We start from the raw sequence: 23,416 nt of genomic DNA, 5'->3' as shown, positions 1-23,416 counted from the left end.
GCAGTAAAGGCCTTTGCCACATTCTCCACTTTTGTAGAATCTCTTCAGTATGAATTCCAACATGAATTATCTTATGTCTACTAAGATGTGAAGACCGCCTAAAAGCTTTGCCACATTCTTCACATTTGTAGGGTTTGTCTCCAGTATGAATTAGCTTATGTTTAGTAAGGTTTGAGGAATGGTTAAAAGCTTTGCCACATTCTTCACATTTGCAAGGTTTCTCTCCAGTATGAATTATCTTATGCGTATTAAGGTTTGAGAATCGGTAGAAAGTTTTGCCACATTTTTCACATTTGTAGGGTTTCTCTTCAGTATGAATTATGTTTAGTAAGGGTTGAGAATATACTAAAGGCTTTGCCACATTCTTCACATTTGTAGGGTTTTTGTACACTATGAATTTGCTTATGCCCAGCAAGGTGTGAGGACCACTTAAAAGCTTTGCCACATTCTTCACATTTGTAGGGTTTTTCTCCAGTATGAATTTTCTTATGTATACTAAGGATTGAAGATCGGTTAAAAGCTTTGCCACAATCTTCACATTTGTAGGGTTTCTCATCAGTATGAATTATCTTATGTTTAGTAAGGGTTGAGAATACACTAAAGGATTTGCCACATTCTTTACATTTGTAGGGTTTCTGTCCAGTATGAATTCTCTTATGTGTAGTAAGGTGTGAGGACCGATTAAAAGCTTTGCCACATTCTTCACATTTGTAGGGTTTTTCTCCAGTATGAATCATTTTATGTATAGTAAGGGTTGAAGATCGTTTAAAAGCTCTGCCACATTCTTCACATTTGTAGGGTTTTTCTCCAGTATGAATTATCCTATGTTTAGTAAGGGTTGAAGATCGTTTAAAAGCTTTGCCACATTCTTCACATTTGTAGGGTTTCTCTTCTGTATGAATTATTTTATGTTTAGTAAGGATTGAGAATACACTAAAGGTTTTGCCACATTCTTCACATTTGTAGGGTTTCTCTCCAGTATGAATTCTTTTATGTGTAGTAAGGTGTGAGGACTCCTTATAAGCTTTGCCGTATTCTTCATGTCTGTGGGATTTCTCTTCAGTGTGAATTATCTTATGTTTAGTAAGGGTTGAGAAAATACTAAAGGCTTTGCCACATTCTTCACATTTATAGGGTTTTTCTCCAGTATGAATTATCTTATGTCTAGTAAAGGTTGAAGACTGGTTAAAAGTTTTGTCATATTGTTCACATTTATAGGGTTTCTCTCCAGTATGAATTAGCTTATGCCTAGTAAGGTATGAGAATTGGTAGAAAGCTGTGCCACATTCTTCACATTTGTAGGGTTTCTGTCCAGTATGAATTCTCTTATGTGTAGTAAGGTTTGAGTCCTGGTTAAAATCTTTGCCACATTCTTTGTATTTGTAGGATTTCTCTCCAGTATGAACTCTCCTGTGTCTAGTAAGGGTTGAAAACCAGATAAAGGCTTTGCCACATTCTTCACATTGGTAAGAATTCTGTCCAATATGAATTCTTTTATGCTGACGTAGGTGTAAAAGCATGCAAAATGATTTGCCACATTTTTTACATTTGAAAGGTTTCTTTCCAGTATGTCTTGTGTTATGTCTATTTGAATTTAAAAGTTTATGAAAGACTTTCACATATTTCTCACATTGAAATATTTTGCTCTGGGTAGTTGTCAAACACTGGTTTAGTTCATTATAACCTTCTTTGTGCACATTACACTCATTCATACTTTTACAGCGTTTTCTTAACTGTAAATCCTTATGTCCACATTTTACATATTCTCTCAGTATCACTTTTTGAAAAGAATCTTTAATGCCTGGCCCTGGGCAAAAGTCTTCAGCAAAATGAAAACATATAACTGAAAGAAATAAAAATATCAAATTACTCCACTTACTAGACTCAGATAAATATAGATTACAAATCTAACCTATAATATTATACAAACTGCATAAACCAGATAGCATAGCAAAATACCAAAGGCTCTAATTCTTTATAGACATATATATGTAATGAAAACATACTAACCAAAATATATCTGAGAAAAAATTATAAATGAGTTAAGTGTTTGAAGTATCCCAAGTGAACACAAAGTCACACAGAAGGGAAAAGCAAAAGTTTGTTACATTTACCCAACATGGCTATTCCTGCTCCCCAGTATAACATAATGCCTTTAGGAGTAAATTCCCAGCCAGGTGCAGTGGCTCAACCTGTAACCTCAGCTACTTGGGAGGCTAAGGTACCAGTGAACCAAGATTGCACCATTGCACTACAGCCTGGGGAACAGAGTGAGAATACATCTAAAATAAATAAATAAATACATATAAATAAATGAATAAATAAGTAAATAAATAAATAAAAAAAGAGGTAACTTGCCAACTTTTGATTTTGTTAAAAAAAGACTAGTAAAATACTGGCTCAAACTTCTTTATTACTTGCTTGTCCAGGCCTTTCCACACACTGGTTTCTGTCTTCTATGATATATAGTGCGGAAAGAAATGGTGGTATGCTTTGGAATGACAGTTTGAGTCTGCTGAGACCAAAGTTAAATGTTACAGCAGTAGAGAAACTGCAGTACCACAGAAAGAAAACAGGTGTAGCAAGTGATTACTGAGTACTAAGAAAAAAGATGACTAGGGGCCAGGTGCGGTGGCTCATGCACGTAATCCCAGCACTTTGGGAGGCCTAGGCGGGTGGATCACGAGTTCAAGAGATTAAGACTATGCTGGCCAACATGGTGAAAGCCCATCTCTACTAAAAATACAAAACTTAGCTGGGCATGGTGGCACGTATCTGTAGTCCTAGCTATACAGGAGGCTGTGGAAGGAGAATTGCTTGAATCTGGGAGGCGAAAGTTGCAGTGAACCAAGATCACACCACTGCACTCCTGCCTCGTGACAGACTGAGACTCCCATCTCCAAAAAAAAAGATGAATAATTTCCTTTAACTAAAAAATAAACACAAAATTTCAGACAAGACACACTCAAAGAACATGCTTGAGAGACTCTCAGAATCTGTAACTCAGACAGTTGTTCAAAGTAAGCCAGGAGAAAGCCATATTACAAAGATTGTGACAGTTAACTTTTTAATGTTCAAATTTTAATAAAAGATTACAATGTGGCCAGGTGCAGTAGGTCACAACTGTAATCGCACACTTTAGGAGGCTGAGGTGGGCGGATCACCTTAAGTCAGGAGTTTGACACCAGCCTGACCAACATGGAGAAACCCTGTCTCTACTAAAAATAGAAAATTAGTCTGGCACGGTGGCACGCACCTGTAATCCCATCTACTCGGGAGTCTGAGGCAGGAGAATTGCTTGAACCTGGGAGGTGAAGTTGTGGTGGGTGGAGATCATGCCATTGCACCCCAGCCTGGGCAACAAGAGCAAAACTCTGTCTCAAAAAAAAAAAAAAATTATAAAACGTTCAGAAAGAAACAATAAAAAATGAAATAAATTGAGTAACACTCAATGAGTTAAATAGAACACAGAGAACTACAGAAAATCAGAAAACTGGAAACGAGAACAAAAATATTTAAAATATTAGTAAAACAAATTAGGGAGGTAAAAAAATATTAAAAAACTGAAAAATCTTGAAAAATGATGTAAAAATAAAAAAGCTCAACAAACAAACTAGGATACAAGCAAAGATATTTATATCAAACACATATGTAAGCAAAATTGTAAAAGTCACAGAAAAGGGAATCTTGGGAGCTGCAACATAAAAGTGATGTGTTGGCTGGGTGCAGCGGCTCATGCCTGTAATCCCAGCACTTTGGGAGGCCAAGGCATGCCCACAACCTGAGGTCGGGAGTTCGAGACCAGCCTGATCAACATGGGGGAACCCATCTCTACTAAAAATATAAACTTTGCTGGGTGTGATGGTGCCTGCCTGTAATCCCAGCCACTTGGGAGGCTGAGGCAGGAGAATTGCCTGAACAAAGGAGGCACAGGTTGCAGTGAGCTGAGATCACACCATTGCACTTAGCCTGGGCAACAATAGCAAAACTTCGTCTCAAAAAAAAAAAAAAAAAGTGTTATTTGCGAGAATACTCTTATGAGATAGCAAGTGGATTCTCAACAAAAATTTTGCAGGCCAGAAGGATACTGTGTGATATAGTCAAAGTTCTGAAAAAAAAAAAAAAAAAAAAGCTATCAAGTGAGTATAATACCATCACAAAATCTGTCCTGCTAAATAAAAGGAAAAAAAAACTTCAAAACTAAACGAATTCTAAAGAAATATATTGGCACTGCCTTACATATAAAAGGTGCTGAAAGTAGTTGCTTCCAATGAAAATAACAAGACTCAACAAAACAACATATAATCATATTAAAATACATTATATTTCTGGGAAAGATATGCACATACACAAAAATAAATTTCTTTGCACAAAGAATACATCTATATAGATACACAAAACAAGAAAGAAGTAAAAGCATATAAAATAAAAATAAAGAAGACACAAAGAGACAGAGAGAAAATGTGGGACAAAGATAGAAGAATCAAATAGAAGAATAAATTAACATTAGTAAGTCTCTTTGTTTCAGAAAACTTTGTTTCTGTACAGGCAGAAGAGATTATGATCAGGAGGTCCAGAAGCCTGTGTTGGTGAAGGAGACAGGTTCCAGCTACAGATTCAGTGTCTGGGGTTGAGATAAGCCAGAAGTCTTCTAAGCACCTGTGTATAATCTCGGCAGAAAACTCTAGGGGCAAAGAAAGCTATTGTGGGCATAATTCCTGAAGGTAAAACCTTGTCCTAGGAGAGGAGTGGCCATGTCAATTTTTAGTGGGTATGGTCAAGAGTGGATCAGAATCATGTGGGGGTTGGCACCAAAGTGGGGAGAGGGAATAAGTTCTCAGAACATTTTTACTCTCTTCCCTTTCACCCTATGAGACCCACAATAACAGGACAATGTACAGCGTGACAGCCTGTGTGCAGAACAAACCCTCACTTCCCTCAGACATCTGAAGTCTCCCTCCAGCCCAGGCCTGTGATGGTTAATACTGTCAACTTGATTGAAGGATGCAAAGTATTGATCCTGGGTGTGTCTTTGAGAGTGTTGCCAATGGAGATTAACATTTGAGTCAGTGGGCTGGAAAAAGCAGACCCACCCTTAATCTGGGTGGGCACCATCTAATCAGCTGCCAGCACAACCAGGATATAAAAGCAGGCAGGAAAACATGAAAAGGTTACATTGGCCTAGACTTCATCTTTTTCCCATGCTGGATTCTTCCTTCCCTCAAACATCGGACTCCAAGTTCTTCAGTTTTGGGACTCAGACTGGCTCTCTTTGCTCCTCAGCTTGCAGACGGCCTACTGTGGGACCTTGTGATCATGTGAGTTAATACTAAATAAATTCCGTTTTATAAATATATATCTATTCTGTTAGTTTTGTCCCTCTAGAGAACCCTAATACAAAGTCCCTGTGGTAGCTCTTGTCTGACAAAAAAAGTTGTAGTTTGCTGAACACCAATCAATTATCCAACACCAATTGGCTGTCCAACAACTCAATTCTGACACCACCCAGAGTCAACACAGAATCCACAAGTTCAGGGCTCAGTCCCACAACACTGTTGCAACTACAGATGCCAGTCACATGGCTCTGGATAACCATCTATTTCTGAACTACTGCTAACAAGCCAAGGTCTTCCACATCTTCCTCCTCAAGTTCAATAATTTGAATAATTTGAAAGACTACTCAGAGAACTCAGCAAAGCACTGAACTTACATGTTGGGAACAGGCCCCCCAAAATCTGGCCATAAAGTGGCCCCAAAACTGGCTGTAAAGAAAATCTCTGCAGCACTGTGACATGTTCATGACGGCCATAACACCCACGCTGGGAGATTGTGGGTTTACCAGAATGAGGGCAAGGAACACCTGGCCCACCCAGGGCAGAAAACTGGATAAAGGCATTCTTAAACCACAAAAAAAAAGCATGAGCTATCTGTGCCTTAAGGGCACGCTCCTGTTGCAGATAACTAGCCCAACCCATCCCTTTATTTCAGCTCATCCCTTCATTTCCCATAAGGGATACTTTTAGTTAATCTAATATCTCTAGAAACAATGCTAATGACTGGCTTGCTGTTAATAAATACGTGGGTAAATCTTTGTTCAGGGATCTCAGCTCTGAAGGCTGAGGCCCGTGATTTCCCACTTCATACCTCTATTTTTCTGTGTGTGTGTGTCTTTAATTCCTCTAGTGCCACTGGGTTAGGGTCTCCCAGACCGAGGTGGTCTTGGCAAATGGCGTCCATCATGGGGGGCTTGAATCCAGGTTGAAGGTCAGTGGAGCGACGGTTGGAGAATGTAGAACTAAGCTGGAGGACACCCAAGTACTCTTAAAGCAATCCCCGTGGTGAGTAAGAAGGGGAGCTCGGAAGCATCAGGGTAACAATGGGACAAGTGTGGGCTGTGGTTAGGTCCACCTTGGAACCTTTTCACACTGATAATGAGGAGGAAGGAGAGTATAATGAAGTAACAGAAGAGGTTACAGACCAGGTTTCTTTGCCAGTGAAAGCTAAAGTGGCGCAGAAGGGAGAGGTTCATCGCTACCCTTCTATACCCCCTCATTATTATTTTGAAGAAAAAGAGTGGCCTGACCCTCCAGATCTTTCTTTTCCAGAGGACACTGGGTGAAAAGTAGTTGCCCCAGTGACTGTTCAAGCAGTGCCTTGAGCAACCACTCTTAGTTCTATTCAGGCAGGAATTCAGCAAGCTAGACGAGAGGGTGATATAGAGGCTTGGCAGTTCCTTGTTAGAATACACTCCCCAGATCAACAGTGAAATATTACAGCTACATTTGAGCCTTTTCCTTTTAAATTACTCAAAGCATTTAAACAAGCTATTAATCAGTATGGACTAGGTTCTCCTTTTGTAGTGAGACTCTTAAAGAATGTTGCTGTTTCCAGTCTGATGATTCCTATTAACTGGGATGCTCTTACTCGAGCTTGTCTAACTTCTGCCCAGTTCTTACAATTTAAAACTTGGTGGGCAGATGAAGCTTCCATTCAGGCTGCTCGCAATGCCCAGGACCAACCTCAAATTAATATAACTGCAGACCAACTTTTGGGGGTTGGTGGCTGGGCTGGTTTAGATGCAAAACTGGTCATGCAGGATGATGCCATAGAACAGCTTAGAGGAGTGTGTATTACAGCTTGGGAAAAGACCACTTCATGTAGAGAATAATATCCTTCCTTTAGTGCTATAAAACAGGGACCAAAAGAACCATACATGAATTTTATACCTTGGTTACAGGAGTCTCTTAAAAAGGTGATTGCAGATTCGGCTGCTCAGGATATAGTGTTGCAATTACTAGTTTTTGACAATGCTAATCCCGACTGCCAGGCTGCTGTGTGACCTATCAGAGGGAAAACACATTTAGTTGATTATATCAAGGCCTGTAATGGTATCGGAGGTAATCTGCATAAGGCTACTCTGCTAGCACAGGCAATGGCAGGACTGAGAGTGGATAAAGGAAATACTCCATTTCCTGGAGCTTGTTTTAACTGTGGGAAGCATGGTCATACTAAAAAAGAATGTAGAAAAAATCAGGGAGTCAGGCTGCCAGATAGGGGAAAAAAGAAAACTACTGAGTCTGAAATATGTCCAAAATGTAAAAAAGGAAAAAATTGGGCTAATCAATGTCACTCTAAGTTTGATAAAGATGGGAACCTGATTTTGGGGAACGCCATGAGGGGCCCGTCTCAGGCCCCGTTCTAAACTGGGGCATTTCCAGCTCAGGCCATTCCCGCACCCCTGTACAATGTCCCCTGCCACAGCTGGTAGTGCCATAGTAGATTTATGCCGCACAAAAGCTGTGAGCCTTCTGCCTGGGGAACCCCCGCTAAAGGTCCCAACAGTAGTCTGTGGACCTTTGCCAGCAGGGACAATAGGATTACCTCTAGGAAGGTCTAATTTAAGTTTAAAAGGGGTACAAATACATACAGAAGTCATTGATTCAGATTACAATGGGGAAACTCAAATTGTTATATCTACTTCTGTTCCCTGGAAAGCAGAGCCAGGAGAGCGCATAGCACAGCTCCTGATTGTGCCGTATGTGGGAATGGGAAAAAGTGAAATTAAACAGGAGGATTTGGAAGCACAAATAAACAAGGCAAAGCAGCTTATTGGGTAAATCAAATTACTAATAAACGTCTTACCTGTGACGTAACTATTCAGGGAAAGAAATTTAAAGGTTTGGTAGATACGGGAGTGGACATTTCAATCATTTCTCTACAGCACTGGCCATCCGTGTGGCCAATTCGACCTGCTCAATTTAACGTAGTTGGAGTTGGTAAAGCCCCTGAAGTATATCAAAGTATTTATATTTTACATTGTGAAGGGCCCAATGGACAACCTGGGACTATTCAACCAATTATAACTTCTGTAGCTATAAATTTATCGGGAAGAGATTTATTACAACAATGGGGAGCACAAGTTCTAATTCCAGAACAATTATATAGCCCTCAAAGTCAACATACGATGCATGAAATGGGGTATGTCCCTGGTATGGGACTAGAAAAAAAATTGCAAGGTTTGAAAAAACTACTTCCACTGGAAAAACAAAGTTCCCGCCAAAGATTAGGATATCATTTTTGATGGCAGCCATTGTTAAGCCTCCAGAACCTTTACCTTTAAAATGGTTAACAGATAAGCCAATTTGGGTAGAACAATGGTCGCTAAGTAAAGAGAAACTGGAGGCTTTAGAGAAATTAGTTACTGAACAATTAGAAAATGGGCACATAGCTCCAACATTTTCCCCTTGGAATTCTCCAGTTTTTGTAATTAAGAAAAAATCAGGTAAATGGAGAATGTTAACTGACTTAAGAGACATCAATTCAGTTATACAACCTATGGGAGCATTACACCCAGGATTGCCTTCTCCTGCTATAATTCCAAAAAATTGGCCTTTAATAGTCATAGATTTAAAAGACTGTTTCTTTACTATCCCTTTAGCTGAGCAAGACTGTGAACGGCTTGCATTTACAATTCCTGCAGTGAACAACAACACTTAGCAGCCAGCTAAGCATTTTCATTGGAAAGTGTTGCCACAAGGCATGTTAAATAGTCCAACAATTTGCCAGACGTATGTAGGGCAAGTAATTGACCTACTCGTAAAATATTTTCACAGTGTTACATTATTCATTATATGGATGATATACTTTGTGGTGCCCCCACTTGAGAAATATTACTCCAATGTTATCATCACTTGCAAAATTTGATTTCTTGAGCTGGTTTAGTTATGGCTCCTGACAAAATTCATACTACTACTCCCTACTCCTACTTGGGGACCTTAGTAAATGACACTACCATTGTGCCACAGAAAGGAACCATATGTAGGGATCAACTGAAAACATTAAATGACTTTCAAAAATTATTAGGGGACATTCATTGGATACGACCTGCTCTAGGCATTCCTACCTATGCTATGAGTAATCTGTTTTCTAACCTTAGAGGAAATCCTAGTCTCACTAGCCCTCAGCAATTAACAAAGGAGGCTGAGGCAGAGTTACAACTAATTGAGAAGCAAGTCCATAAAGCTCAAATAAATAGAATAGATCCAGAGAAGACTCTAGATTTGCTAATTTTTTTCAACTCGGCATTCACCTACTGGTTCTATTGTCCAAGAACAGGACTTAGTAGAGTGGCTTTTTCTTCCATATACCAATTCACGGACTCTAACTCCTCATTATATCAAATCGCTACTGTGATAGGGATTCGGAGAACTCGGATTGTTAAATTACATGGATATGATCCTGGAAAAGTTATTGTCCCTCTCACGAAGGTAGAAATACAGCAAGCTTTTATAAATAGTCTTACTTGGCAAACCCATTTAGCTGACTTTGTGGGCATTCTCAATAATCATTTTCCTAAAACAAAACTGTTTCAGTTTTTGAAATTAACTAATTGGGTTCTCCCTAAATTAACTAAATTTAAACCAATTGAAGGTGCTGAGTATGCTTTTACAGATGGGTCTAGTAATGGTAAAGCTTCTTATTCTGGCCGGAAAAGTAAAGTTTTCCAGACACCCCATACTTCAGCTCAAAAAGCAGAGCTTGTAGCTGTAATTGAGGTATTGACTGCTTTTGATATGCCTATTAATGTGATTTCTGATTCTTCATACGTGGTTCATTCCACACAGTTTATTGAAAATGCTCAGTTACAATTTCATACAGATGAACAACTGATGACTTTATTTACCCAATTGCAAACAGCAGTTAGGAGTAGAATGCACCCTTTTTACATCACTCACATTAGGGCTCATACACCTCTTCAAGGACCTTTGACTGAAGGGAATCAAATGGCTGATTGCATAGTTGCTAATGCAATATCTAATGCTAGAGACTTTCACAATTTAACCCATGTTAATACCTCTGATCTCAAACGCAGATACAGTATTACCTGGAAAGAAGCTAAAGCTATTATCCAGTAATGCCCAACTTGCCAAATGATATGTTCCTCATCTTTTACGGGAGGAGTTAATCCTCGAGGATTGGAACCAAACTCTCTTTGGCAAATGGATGTGACACATGTTCCCTCGTTTGGGAGACTAGCTTATGTACGTGTATGTGTGGACACCTTTTCTCACTTTGGGCTACATGCCAATCAGGAGAGTCTTCTGCTTGTGTTAAACATCACCTTTTGCAGTGTTTGGTGGTAGTGGGCATTCCAGCTTCTATTAAAACAGATAATGCCCCAGGCTACACTAGCCAAGCTCTAGCTACATTTTTCTCTGTGTGGAATATTAAACACATTACTGGTATCCCGTACGATTCTCAAGGACAAGCCATAGTGCAAAGAATGAATCTCTCCCTAAAACAGCAGTTGCAGAAGCGGGGGAGGGGGGGATAGAGAATATGTAACCCCACAGATGCTCATGAATCTAGCATTATTAACTTTAAATTTTTTGAGCCCACCCAAAGGCCAGATGTTATCAGCAGCTGAACATCATCTACAGAAACCAGCTGCAAAGAGAGAAGCAGAACTGATTTGGTGGAGAGATCCAATAACAAAAAGTTGGCAAATGGGTAAAATAATAACTTGGGGTAGAGGTTATGCTTGTGGTCCTCCAGGCCAAAATCAACAGCTGATTTGGATACCATCAAGACACCTGAAACTTTATCATGAGCCAGATGCCAAGGAAGAGATTCTGGGAGGATCCCGAGCACCCCCTGGTGGCAGCCATGTCAAGATTGACGCTGAGGACAACCCCAAGCATCACGAGCAACACCCATCGAACACAGCCACCCACCTCGGCACAGATCAAGAAGCTGTCACAGATGGCAGAAGAAAACCTGAGGAAAGGGACAACCAGTCACAATGAGTAATTTAATGGTAGCTATAATAGTGGTTATCACCATTGCCATGAGTATTCCTTCAACAAGGGCTGACACAGAGAACAATTATACTTATTGGGCATATTTATCTATCTTAGCTGGTAATAATGCCTGGATGTAATCACTCTATGACGCAGTTACACATGCTTTCTTATCTCAGTACTTACCATAATAAATCTGCTCCTATAATTGAGGCATACCACCCTCAAAAACCTATTTGTAAACAAAATAGAACCTGGCCAGAAAAAATGAATGTACTTCTTCAGAAAGATTGCATTGCAGAACAGGCAGAGGTGCTGCACAATGATTCCTGTGGAATCATTATTAGCTGGTGTCCTAAGGAGGTGTTTAGCTTAAATTGCACCTCTCAGTCTGTGTGCCACAGCCACACTATGTTCAGCTGATCTGAACAAAACGGTCAAATGATAGAAATGATAAGAAGTATGGCAAGAGTTCCTATTATCTGGAACCATGGCAGTATAGTGGCACCTCAACCTCAAATGATAAGGCCTGCTGTAGGAGCTAAACACGAGGATTTGTGGAAACTATTAATAGTTCTTAATAAGATCAAAATTTGGGAAAGAATAAAAAAGCATCTAGAAAGACACTCTACAAACTTGTCTTTGGATATTGCAAAATTAAAAGAACAAATATTTAAAGCATCCCAGGCACATCTGACATTAATGCCAAGAACTGGAGTGCTTAATGGAGCTGCAGACAGATTAGCAGCTAGTAACCCATTAAAATGGATAAAAACACTTGGAAGTTTTGTGATTTCAAAGATGATTGTGCTTTTAGTCTGCAGATGTGGATCCTGACTCCCGCAAGAAGTAGCTCACTGTGACAAAGCTGCTTTTGCCTTTATTGACTTGCAAATCAAAGAAGGGAGACATGTTGGGAACAGGCCCCCCAAAATCTGGCGATAAACTGGCCACAAAACTTGCCATAAACAAAATCTCTGCAGCACTGTGACATGTTTATGATGGCCATAACGCCCATGCTGGAAGGTTGTGGGCTTACCGGAATGAGGGCAAAGAACACCTGGCCCACCCAGGGTGGAAAACCACTTAAAGGCATTCTTAAACCATAAACAATAGCATGAGCCATCTGTGCCTTAAGGACATGCTCCTGCTGCAGATAACTAGCCCAACCCATCCCTTTATTTTGGCCCCTCTGTTTCCCATAAGGGATACTTTTAGTTAATCTTTTATAGAAACAATGCTAATTACTGGCTTGCTGTTAATAAATACGTGGGTAAATCTCTGTTCAGGGCTCTCAGCTCCGAACCTTTTCTGATTTCCCACTTCACACCTCTATATTTCTGTGTGTGTGCCTTTAATTCCTCAAGCACCGCTGGGTTAGGGTCTCCCCACCTGAGCTGGTCTCGGTAGTATAAGATAGAGAAAAAAATGTACAAATACATAGAAATTAAACAACACACCCTTCAGCATCCTCCTGTTCAAAATTTGAAATATTTTGAAGATGTCCATAATGCTCAATGTAATCTACAGATTTAATGCAATGTGAGATTGAGGGAGGAGAATCACTTGAAACCAAAAGGCGGAGGATACAGTAAGCTGAGATTCAGCCACTGCACTCTTGCCTGGGTGAAAGAGCGAAACTCCATCTCAAAAAAAAAAAAAAAAAAAAAAAAATTACAATAGCACAGTTTTATTGCAAAAACATTAACTTTTTTTTTTTTTTTTTTGAGATGGAGTCTCACTCTGTCATCCAGGCTGGAGTGCAGTGGAGCGATCTCAGCTCACTGCAACCTCCACCTCCTGGGTTCAAGCAATTTTCTCACCTCAGCCTCCCAAGTAGCTGGGACTACAGGCGCCCACCACCACACCCTGCTAATTTTTTGTATTTTAGTAGAGATGGGGTTTCACTTTGTTGCTCAGGCTAGTTGTGAACTCCTGAGCTCAGGCAATCTGCCCGCCTCAGCCTCCCAAAGTGTTGGGATTACAGGTGTGAGACAGCACACCCAGCCAGCTTAACATTTTATAATTTGATTATAAACTATAACTAGCAAAACACCCATAAAAAAGAACAGAGAGACATTATACTTTCTGATTTCAAAACACATTAAAAGCCACAATAACAAAAACAGTGTGATACTTACACAAAGATAAAAAGATGAAAGAACAGAACAGAGAGCCCAGAAATGAAGCCTTCTGTGTATTACATGATCTTTTGCAAAGTTGCCATGAGCACACCATACAGAAAAGATAATTTTCTCAAAAAAGAATGTTAAAAACAACATCAACACTGATGAAATAAAGTTACATCATTTTTTAAAACTATATTCACAAAATTTACAAAAAAATTCCGTAGACATGTGGCCAGGTGCGGTGGCTCACGCCTGTAATCCCAGCACTTTGGGAGGCCAAGGCGGGTGGATCACCTGAGGTCAGGAGTTCCAGACAAGCCTGACCAACATGGAGAAACTGTCTCTACAAAAAATAGAAAATTAGCTGGGTATGGTGGCGCATGCCTGTAATCCCAGCTACTTGGGAGGCTGAAGGAGGAGAATTGCTTGAACTTCGAAGACAGAAGTTGCCGTGAGCCAAGATCATGCCATTTTACTCCAGCCTAGGCAACAAGACTGAAACTTTGTCTCAAAAAACAAAAACAAAAACAAAAAAACTTAGACATGAAAAAGTAACAAATCTCTTAGAAAAAAGAGATGATATGAGTCTTGGCACCATTTTCTTAGGTATGATATTAAATGCATGAACAACAAAGAAACAGAAAAATGTAACTACACTATACTTGAAAATTTCCGCACATTAAAAAAAATTCAAAAATCATATGTGATAGGAGTTAATATTCATAATATATGAACAACTCTTAAAACTGAACAATAAAGCTAAATTGATTTAGAAATGAGCAAATAATTGAACAAAATTTTCATCAGAAAAGATACACATATAGAAAAACAGCATTTGAAATGACACGGAAAATTAATACTTTGTAGAGAAACACATGAAAATAACCATGAAAAAATTGCCTCACACCCATTACAATGGCCACTATAAATTTTTTAAGCACATCAAATCTGTTGATGATGCAATAAAAATGAAACCTATGTTGAATGTTAGTAGAAAACAAAGATACAGTCATTATTTTAAAATGTTATGTTTCTCAAATAATTAAAAATGGAATTATCATCAAATATAGCAATCCCATTTATGAATTTATAGTCAAAACACGCAACACAAGACCTGGAAGACCTATTAGAACATCCATGTTTATTGTACCCATATTCACAAAAGCCAAAGGGCTGAAGCAACTCAGATGTCTCTTGATTTATAAACACATCAAAAGTGTTGCATATATATATATATATATATACACAATGAAATATTATTCAGTCTTAAGAAAATATTGTCACATTTTAAGATAAACTTTGCAAATATTATGTCACCTATATGCCAGAAACAAAATGATGGATACTGTATGATTCCACTTATATATCTTAAGTAGTCACACTTATAAAAATAGAAATCGGAAGGGTGTTTGTCAAGGGCTGGGAAGAGGGTAAATGCATTGTTGTTACTTAATGGGTACTGGGTTTTAGTTTCAGAAGATGTAAAACTTTTAGAAGTCTTTTGCATAACAATGTGAATATACTTAACATGCCTGAAATATACAGCTTCTTTTTGAGACAGGATCTCACTCTGTCACCCAAGCTGACATGAAGTGGCACAATTAAGGGTCACCTCAGCCTCAAACTTCCAGGCTCAAATAATCCTCCCCTCTCAATCTCCCAAGTAGCTGGAACCACAGGTGCACACCACCATGCCTGGCTACTTTTAAAAAATTTTTGTAAAGAGAGAATCTTCATACGTTGCCCAGGCTGGTCTGACACTTTTGGGCTCAAGTGATCTTCCTGTTTTGGACTCCCAAATTTCTGAAATTACAGATGTGAGCCACCCACATGTTGGGCCCTGAAATGTACACTTAAGTAGATTGAAGATGCTAAATTTTATGTGTTTTTACAACAATTAATTTTCTAACCAAAAAACTGAAAAAAATAATTATAAATCTTTTCAAAAATTACCTTCAAATCACAGAAGTGTTTCTCTTACACAAATGAAATACATATTCATGATTAAACAAATCATGAAAATAAGAAATGGTGAAAATATTTACATGACTACTCACTTAGACAAGATAAAACAACCATTGAAAACCAGCTAAGAAAGAATATATACAAGGGGCAGGGCGCGGTGGCTCATGCCTGTGATCCCAGCACTTTGGGAGGCTGAGGCAGGCAGATCACGAGGTCAGGAGATCGAGACCATCCTGGCTAACATGGTGAAACCCCGTCTCTATAAAAAATTAGCCAGGCGTGGTTGCAGGTGCCTGTAGTCCCAGCTACTCGGGAGGCTGAGGCAGAAGAATGATGTGAACCTGGGAGGAGGAGGTTGCAGTAAGCTGAGATTGCTCCACTGCACTCTAGCCTGGGCAACAGAGCGAGACTCTGCCTCAAAAAAAGAAAAGAAAGAAAGAATATATACAAGATAAGCCATAACCAATATTGGGGTCATATTTATAGATAAACACACACACATATATGATTGTGATAGACATATGGCTGATTTATCTTTTAATTCAACCTCACAGTGACATAAAGTATACAGACAGAATTGCAAATTGACTAAAATTATAATACATAACCAAAAACCACGATAAGCTGATATTAAGATACCTACACTGAAAACACCACTAATATGAAACCACACAGGAAGAGACGTTTACTCATACAATTTGGTATGCAACATTAATGTACCATTAAAAAAGAATTTGTCTAACTACAGTATTTGACTGTAACTGTACTCATCAAAGGCAGGTATTTTGAAAAATTGGCAGTAAAATTTCAGAGAATATGCAGTATAATTATAAATAAAATATTCTGATGAGAAACTTTAAATAAGCATTTAAAAGAAACAAGTAGGCTGGGCGCGGTGGCTCACGCTTGTAATCCCAGCACTTTGGGAGGCCGAGGCGGGCGGATCACAAGGTCAGGAGATCGAGACCACGGTGAAACCCCGTCTCTACTAAAAATACAAAAAATTAGCCGGGCGTGGTGGCGGGCGCCTGTAGTCCCAGCTACTCGGAGAGGCTGAGGCGGGAGAATGGCGTGAACCCGGGAGGCGGAGCTTGCAGTCAGCCGAGATTGCGCCACTGCACTCCAGCCTGGGCGACAGAGCAAGACTCCATCTCAAAAAAAAAAAAAAGAAACAAGTGGCCGGGGGCGGTGGCTCACGTCTGTAATCCCAGCACCTGGGAGGCCAAGGCGGGTGGATCACCTGAGGTCAGGAGTTTGAGACCCAGCTTAGCCAACATGGTGAAACCCCGTCTCCACTAAAAACACACAAAAAATCAGCTGGGTGTGCTGGTGGGCACCTGTAATCCCAGCTACTCAGGAGGCTGAGGCAGGAGAATCACTTGAACTAGAGAGGCGAAGGTTTTAATGAGCTGAGATCACACCACTGCACTCCAGCCAGGCGACAGAGCAAGACTCCTGTCTCAAAAAAAAAAAAAAAAAAAAGGGAATTACAACTACCCAAGCCTCTTGTAACAAGACAACTAAATGTGGACCCTAATGCAGACCCAGCAGCCTTGCAACCAAGTTACAACCCCACTCCACTACCAACCCAGAGGGCATCCCAGAACCCTGGGAACCCAAGAAAAGAAGATCTTTACCTCCTGAAATCAGCTTATGAAAACTTAAGGAGTTGTTTGCCATTTCAAATTCACAGACACCAATAGTAAACTCTATTGTGCCCATTGTCAATGTTTCTATTTTAACATAGCACTGGAAGTATGTGGCAGAATAATGAAAAAAAACATTTTTTTAAAGCCATTGAAACTGAAGACAAATAAGTAAAAAGTTGCTGTTTGAGGAATATATCATCTTACACATAAAAAACCACAGTACACTGAAATTTGTCTAAGCTAATACAGTAAATTAACAAAATATAAAATTAACATAAAAGTGTAAGTTATTGTTCTACACACTTAAAACAAGCTATTGGATACAATAGAAATAAAACAATTTTTAGTAGGCTGGGCATGGTGGCTCACACCTGTAATACCAGCACTTTGGGAGACCAAGGTTGGCGGATCACGAGGTCAGGAGATAAAGACCATCCTGGCTAACATGGTGAAACCCCGTCTCTACTGAAAATACAAAAAAAATTAGCCAGGCATGGTGGCGGGCACCTGTAGTCCCAGCTACTCGGGAGGCTAAGGCAGGTGAATGGCGAGAACTCGGGAGGTGGAGCTTGTAGTGAGCAGAGATGGCACTACTGCACTCCTGCCTGGGCGAGAGAGTGAGACTCCATCTCAAAAAAAAAAAAAAAAAAAAAAAAATTTTAATTTTTTAAGATTAATAATAGTGATTCCCCTGGTTCAGCCTCCTGAGTAGCTGGGATTACAAGTGCCCACAGCCACACCCAAGTAATTATTTATATTTTCAGTAGAGACAGGGTTTCACCATAATGGTGAGACTAGTCTCGAACTCCTGAACTCAAGTGATCCACCGGCCTCAGCCTCCCAAAGAGCTGGGATTACAGGCTGCAGCCACCATGCGGCCAAGAAAACAATCTTTTAAAAATATAATTAAAATACTAAATTTCTGAGAACAAATTTAACCTGAGGCAAAAAATGTTAACAATGAAAGATATAAATCAATAACAGAAATTAGGCAAGACACAAATAAATTTAAAAATATTTCATATTTATGGATTGAAAAAATAAATACTGTTAAAGTACCATATTCTCCAAAGTAATGTATAGATTCAGCAAACTTCCTATCAAAATTCCAGTGGCATTTTTTTCTTATAGTAATGAAAACTACGATTCTAAGATTTACAAAAAACTACAATAAACTTCGAATAGCCAAATTAATTATGAGAAAAGAAAAACAAAGCAGAGGGACATCATACTTTATAATTTCAAACTACATTTCAAGAATATGCTAATAAAAACAGGATGGAATGTTCAGAAAATTAACATAAAAACCAACAGAACAGAGACCACTACCCTCACACATTTTAGAAATGATGCAAAAAGAGAACGAATAACATAGTTTAACATAAAGTTTCTCAAAATCATGCAGATGCAGATATTTGTGTGTCCCTCAAAACAATGGAAAAGCAGTCAGATTGTGCAGTCTCTTATACGCCATGAAGATGATTTGGCTCTCACTGTAAACTTGAAGGAATATCAATGAAGAGAAAGTATAATCCTTAGAGAATTTAAAAGCATAAGACAGAAGATGGCCCTATGTGAGAACAAGAACAACAAAAAAAACAAAAAAATGCCTCAGGCTTCCGAGAAACTCTTTGCTTTGGAACATAGCTTCCCAAATCAGCAGGACGGATTTGGTGATAGTATTATATTCACTTGATAACTATCTTCTTTTCTTTTCTTTTTTTTTTTTTGAGATGAAGTCTCGCTCTTGTCCCCCAGGCTGGAGTGCAGTGGCGTCAACTTGGCTCACTGCAACCTCTGCCTCAGCCTCTGGAGGAGCTGGGATTACAGGCACCTGCCACCACGCTCGGCTAATTTTTGTATTTTTAGTAGAGACAGAGTTTACACCACGTTGGCCAGTCTGGTCTCGAACTCCTGAGCTCAGGTGATCCACCCGCCTTGGCCTCCGAAAGTCCTGGGATTACAGGCGTGAGCCACTGCTTCCGGCAGGGACTAGCTTTTTTTTTTTTTTTTTAAATCTTTCAACCTTTCATCTATGTCAACTGTTTCATTCACTCTCACCTACCTGGGGGTTTGACTACCATACTGTGTCTCTTCATATTCCAGGGATCTTTTCCTTGCTCCAGACAGGTGACCAGATCTGGCTTAGAGACAGCAATACCTGCTTTATTAAAAATAAATAACATGAATCTGGTCCACATTCTCTAATTACCTACCTAGTACCATGCTTAGTAAAGATGATGTAATAGAATATTCTAGAAAATTTATCCCAAAATACTGTTTAATGACAGAAAGTTCTTAACATTTAGAAAATATTTTAAATTTGTAGGTGCTTAATTTCACCACCCAGTACTCATGGATAAAAATTAGTGGTGGCATATAGATTTTAACATATGGACAATATTTTATACCACTAAATTTCTGAAATTACCACTACTCTAGAGTGAAGGATACAGACTGGCTCAGAAATGTAAAAAGATCAGGCGAAGATAAAACATCCTGAAGAAATTTTTTTCCACATGGACAATTCCTCAAGATTTTTTTAAAACAGGCATCAGAAACTCATTTATGCAAAGCATAAATTACCAAAAATTATTCTACGAAAACAGAGAAATGAAAACTATAGGGTATATAAGGGATTGTGTATTAAAGTTATTCTCACCCAAGAAGACCAGGTTTCTGTAGTTCTCTAACATCACTTTCCTATACAAATCTTGCTGAGCAGTGTCCAGGCATTGCCACTCCTCCAGAGAGAATTCTATGGCCACATCCCTAAATGTCAATGGCCCCTGAAACAAACACACACACACACACACACACACACACACACACACATTTACACGTGGGCAAAATTTATCATTTGAATTAAGGTTAAATGAGAGAGTAAAGAAAATTCGTCTGACTTACAAGAATGGCTGAAATTATCCAACAATTTTCAATACAGAAATATTCTCTAATGTATTCTCTGAGAGAAGACAATGGTATAAAATCTACAACACCAGTGTATATATACTTTTATGAATAGTAAAGTATAAAACTAAAGGCAGAAACACAAACATGTACATTTTTTAGTGCTATATTTGCCACACAAGGAATGAGTTGTGTATATTTTTCAGACAAAAAAGATATGTTGAGTTAGAAGGCACCTCTCAAACTTTAATGTGAACAATGAACTGGAGATCTTGTGCAGATTTTTTTTCCCAGATCTGAAATAAACTCTGAGTTTCTGAATTTCTAACAAGCTCACTAGTAATGCCAATGTGTTTGGCCCAGAGAGAATATTTTGTCAAATATCCAGTAAGTGGAAGAACCTGTGTTTTACTCAATTTTTCTGCCCTGTAAACAAAGACGAGAGTCTTCATTTTCCAAAGACAGATATATGCAAGGAAAACCTAAGAAAGAAAGGCAACTGCCAGATTAAATGTGATGGGTTATGCACAGCTCTTCCTTAGCTACATAAAGATACTTAATAATGAAGAGAAAAATAATTAACTCTATAGTGAAATAAATATTTCAGAGAGCTCTTTAAGTAAATTTTAAAATCAACTGCATTAGGACAAATGTTTATGATGTGCTGATGCACACAGAAGAACACATCATCACTGCTGAGATATTGCCCCTCAAAAAGTATAGTCTGAATTTAACCACACAGAAAAATCAGTTTTATGCAGAGTTCAAAATGCAGATATCTTCTATGTTCTGTAATTTTTAACAACATTTTAAAGTAGTCTTTCTTTAGCACCCGAGAGAGCAAGTATCTCTCAATAACTTTTTTTCAGAACTTTCACGGTAATAAACACCATCCTGTTTAAATAAGCATTTTATTAATCCTGTTCCGCACAGAGTTAATGGAGAAAACAGATGAAGCCACAATATTACATGTTATTTATCTTTACTAAGGACCTCAGCTTTCTGCCAATGGGAATCTTGAATATCTACATTTTCCCATGTTCAATGGCAACAAGGGGAACATTTTAAATAGTGCAGATTATAAATTCATTTTAAGAATTCTGCATGGCGTATAAGAAGCCATGATTTAGGGAGTGTAGAGAAGGTTCTGGGATACAGGAGAGAAACATTTTGCAGAGACCCTTGAATATTACAAAAATTTTAAAAAGTAGTTAAAACAAACTCAATAGGGGAAAGAAACACAAGTAGAGAAGTAAAGGTTTGCAAGGACTAAATGCATGGCACTCCAGGAGGCAGAGTGGACACAGCTCTTCATCCGAGACATATTTAGCTGAAAAAAAAAAAGCCATTTTTCCTCTTTTGCCTTCTTTGGAAATCCTTTCAGATGACATTCTCTGGAGAAGTTACACCTGCATCTTGAGAAAATTCTTGTAAAGAAGTCAGTATCACCCATTTACCTGCTAGCCTCACAACCACAGAAAAAAGAACTAAGACCTGCAGAAAAAGCCCACCCATTTTTGTCCTTTATAACAGCAGAGATTCAGGAATAATGAGCTGCTCGATGAATATAAAAATATGTTTCTCTATTTGTCTTCATGTGCCTGCCCTTGCCACAAACACCAGCGATTTCTGCTATAGTAATGAAAATATGGGTCACACTGACCTCTTCCTATCAAAACCAAACAGAACAGTTCCCATGACCACCTTTTAGTGCAAAGGTGAAACTTAACTCTGATGAATCTATCTTGAACCCCACACACTTGATTCTGTCCTTGCCTTAAGAGTCACATGAGACACAATTAAAACAACATGAATACTATCACCTAGAACAATACACAGAACCTGTGGAGAGGGCACAAGTAAAGAGATTTCTGCAAATTGGCCATGTAATCCTGACACAATTCTGTCCCTGACATCCTCAAATGTCTTAAAGACACCTAGGTGATTGTGAGAGGGTTCTCAGTGACCCAAGGCTGATGGCCCAATGATAAGCCAGGCTGGAGAAACTCAGGCTGATTCTAAATAGAAAATGGAACTGCTTAGGTGGAGCTCCAGAACCTGGATCACCTATCCTGATTTGCTAGCTTTTGGGTGAGAAGAAGGACAAGAATACTCTACCCCATTATTACAATTTCCAGGTAGGTATAGTTGTGGTTATGGCTCTGGATACTTTGTGGCCTTGATCTCTCACTCTGAAGACGCTTGTTTACACTTACAGATTCTATCATCAGATTCTATTTATACCTGGAGCCTCTCATATAACTGTAGCAGGTCACCAAACAAGATCTGAAAACCTTAAAAAGCCACACTCTCCAAGGGGGGCTTTAAGATGTCTATGTTTGACATCTCACAATGCAGAAAATGCATTTTGTTGGTTTTCATTACATTCACAATTGAAAGTCTGGCCCTGTCTTGTAAATCCCAGGCAGAGGCCTGACCCTATGTGCAGATTCTAGGTGGGGTTAGCCTGACTCTGCATTCTTGGGTGTTACAGCAAGCAGAGTACTATCGAAGGAGAGATCTCTTCATAGAGGCTCCTCTAGCACATTCTATGTCTACCTAAAAGGAAAAAACTGAGGAAACATGAATATAATTAGAGAGTTCATCGGGGCCAAGCTTGAGGATTGTAACCTTGGAGCAATGATACATCCTCCAAAGACGGAACAAATAAGAAATTGAATCCCTGGATAGACCAATAACAAGCTCCAAAATTGAATCAGTAATAAACAGCTGGCCAGGGCCGGGCTTGGTGGCTCACGCCTGTAACCCCAGCACTTTGGGAGGCCAAGGCGGGCGGATCACGAGGTCAGGAGATCGAGACCAGCCTGGCTAACACGGTGAAACCCCATCTCTACTAAAAATACAAAAAATTAGCCAGTCGTGATGGCGGGTGCCTGTAGTCCCAGCTACTTGGGAGGCTGAGGGAGGAGAATGGCATGAACCCATGAGGCGGAGGTTGCAGTGAGCTGAGATTGTGCCACTGCACTCCAGCCTGGGTGACAGAGCAAGACTCCATCTCAAAAAAAAATAAATAAATGAAAATAAATAAATAGCTGGCCAGGCATGGTGGCTCACTCCTGTAATCCTAGCACTTTGGGAGGCCGAGGCGAGTGGATCACGAGGTCAGAAGTTCAAGAACAGTGAACAGCCTGGCCAACACTGTGAAACCCCATCTCTATTAAAAATACAAAAATTAGCTGGGTGTGGTGGTGCATGCTTGTAATTCAAGCTACTCAGGTGGCTGAAGCACAGAATTGCTTGAACTCAGGAGGTGGAGGTTGCAGTGAGCTGAGATTGTGCCACTGCACTCCAGCCTAGGTGACAGAGTGAGACTCTGTCTCAAAAAATAAAATAAAATAAATAAATAGCCTGCCCAGCAAAAATAAAACAAAGAATCAGACAAATTTACAGCTGAATTCTACCAGATGTAAAATAAGAGCTGGTACCACTTCTACTAAGATTA

At 39.3% G+C, this 23,416-nt stretch overlaps 1 protein-coding gene and 1 pseudogene across 1 annotated transcript in view; one reads left to right on the top strand and one right to left on the bottom strand.

Annotated features, from left to right (window-relative positions):
* The window catches only part of LOC129459384 (zinc finger protein 85-like), a 385,447-nt gene that overhangs the window by 219,487 nt on the left and 142,544 nt on the right, over positions 1-23,416 (top strand).
* The window catches only part of LOC129459387 (zinc finger protein 85-like), a 29,771-nt pseudogene that overhangs the window by 1,975 nt on the left and 4,380 nt on the right, over positions 1-23,416 (bottom strand).

Source organism: Symphalangus syndactylus, chromosome 13 (genome assembly GCF_028878055.3).
Source record: "Symphalangus syndactylus isolate Jambi chromosome 13, NHGRI_mSymSyn1-v2.1_pri, whole genome shotgun sequence".
Taxonomy (NCBI): Eukaryota; Metazoa; Chordata; class Mammalia; order Primates; family Hylobatidae; genus Symphalangus; species Symphalangus syndactylus.
The sequence above is the reverse complement of the archived record's forward strand: the minus strand, read 5'-3'. Positions and strand labels throughout refer to the sequence as shown.